Source organism: Limulus polyphemus, unplaced genomic scaffold (assembly GCF_000517525.1).
Source record: "Limulus polyphemus unplaced genomic scaffold, Limulus_polyphemus-2.1.2 Scaffold2706, whole genome shotgun sequence".
In the NCBI taxonomy this organism is placed as follows: Eukaryota; Metazoa; Arthropoda; class Merostomata; order Xiphosura; family Limulidae; genus Limulus; species Limulus polyphemus.
The window spans coordinates 60045-62109 of record NW_013668316.1 but is presented as its reverse complement, the minus strand read 5'-3'; the positions used below and the strand labels follow the sequence as shown (position 1 = coordinate 62109).

The 2065-nt window shown below is 33.9% G+C and overlaps 1 protein-coding gene across 2 annotated transcripts in view; it reads right to left on the bottom strand.

Annotated features, from left to right (window-relative positions):
• The window catches only part of LOC106467689 (sarcoplasmic calcium-binding proteins I, III, and IV-like), a 23290-nt gene that overhangs the window by 2095 nt on the left and 19130 nt on the right, over nucleotides 1-2065 (bottom strand). The gene's annotated exons all lie outside the window — the stretch shown is intronic.

Genomic DNA, 2065 nt, shown 5'->3' with positions numbered 1-2065 from the left:
CTATCACGTAAAGATTTTTTTACAAAGCGGGAAGAAAAAAAACTCTTATTTAGATAACAATTATTATTTCGTTTAGCACAATGAACATTTTTTTATTATTATGTTTGTTAACAAGAATACAAACAAACTGAAGAAAAGGGAAGAACATTGACGTCAAACGAATATGCATCCTTATTCATCCTGTTTTTGTTTTTTTAATCTACGTCTTTTAGTCTCAAAACTACGTGTTGTGGTTTTTCTTTTATGTATTGCGTTATGACGTTTTGTGAAAAATCTGTACGTGGTTGAGAAAAATGGATATCATTTTCGGATTCAGCGTACAAGAATTACTGTAGAACATGTAAAAATTTCAAGACAATAGAACCATCACAGGCCTGTGTAATCGATCGGAAACATCTAATCTAAAAAAGGACCAATTCCAAGCTTCAGTGATAAAGCTACAGAGAATGTGAGGAAAATAAAGAACACGAAAGATGTACAAATACTTAGAACACGTTCTTCATAACGTACTAATTCTATGCTTTCTTATGACACCACAGGAAATTTACCATTCATTATTGATCTTATTAAACAGGGCACATTTTATTATGCCTCTTGTAATAGTTTCATGGGGCTGTTAGGACCCCCCCCCCCCCAACGTAGGTCTATGACTTCTATTCATATTTCACATATTTTAAATCTTGAACATTTCTACAGCGGAAAACGATAGAAAAATACAAAAAACAATTAGTTGGGCGTGGCCTAGTTATTACCATGTCGGTCTGTGGATCAAAAGGTCTAGGGTTCGAGACACGATGCCACTGAACACGCTTTGCACTTTCAGTGGTAGGAAAATGACAATCAATTGATATCTGAGACGGACATGAAGCAATAAAGAAAGTTTTCAGAAGACTTGGTATTTACACAACTTTGGGAGATCTATCCTCAAGGCGTAATACATTTTCATATTAGAGCCTGATGTCGAGTAATTGCTTAAAACGTTGCTAGATAAATATATTTGTTTCCATTTATACGTTGTGTTTTTATAATGGTTTTCTTTTTTAAAAAAAGGGTTGCTACATCAACATTTACGGTAAACTTTAAGTTAACTATCACAAGTGGCGCATCCCTCAAAGAAACTGCCATATTGCTTTTTTCGATTTCAACACTCCTTTGGGCCATCGAGTGCGTTGAGCTAACTTTGGGGCAACACCGTGTGTTAAAAGGTTAAAATTCAGGGAACTTGTGTATATATTTAAGATATTAAAATCCACAAATGAACACTGTTTTATAGTATACAAATAAAATCTTTATTTAAACCGATCACGGTTATAAAAGTCACTTTACGTGTTTCACGTCATCTTTAGGTTTGAAAATCCCACTCTTGGCAATATTTTTTGCTTTTAAATCTTTCATGCCTCGACGAAGATAATCGAAACACTTACTGTGTGCTATATAAGTATAAAAGCCATGGTCATGTGACACTAGTTTACAATTCAAAAAGGAAGATCACGCCATCTACATACTTTTTGATTTTCTAACCCTTCATCCTTATTTATGATATAATTGTTTTTGCTGTGTTTCATGATTTCAATGGTTTCTCTAATATTTCTAGCAGTCATATCATTCGGTTGAGCCAAAACAACCCTTTTTTCCCACTGGATGATATGTCTAGTATAATTTACATGTTCAGCTAATGCAGAGTTTTCACATCTCAGAAAATTATACTGGACATATCAACCATAATTCCGCGAGCGGGGCGAAGAGAAACAATAGTTTCTGAGCGCCCCTGATTATCTTTTAGGCAAGAGGCCTGAAGGTTTAAAAATCAAAATTACTGCCAAGGATTGAATTTTCACACTCCTGAAGATGACGTGAAACCATGTTGAAACATGAGTGACTTTTACAACTGTTGATCTGTTTAAATAAATATTTTAATTATGTATTATAAAACCTTGTTCGTTTGTGGATTTTAATATTTTAAACACCGTGTGTACTAGTATGGAGTAAGACTAATAATGGCTGGAGACGGCTTAAATGGGTAATGAAGAAAAACTTTAATATAAGTTTAACATGACAGCAAATG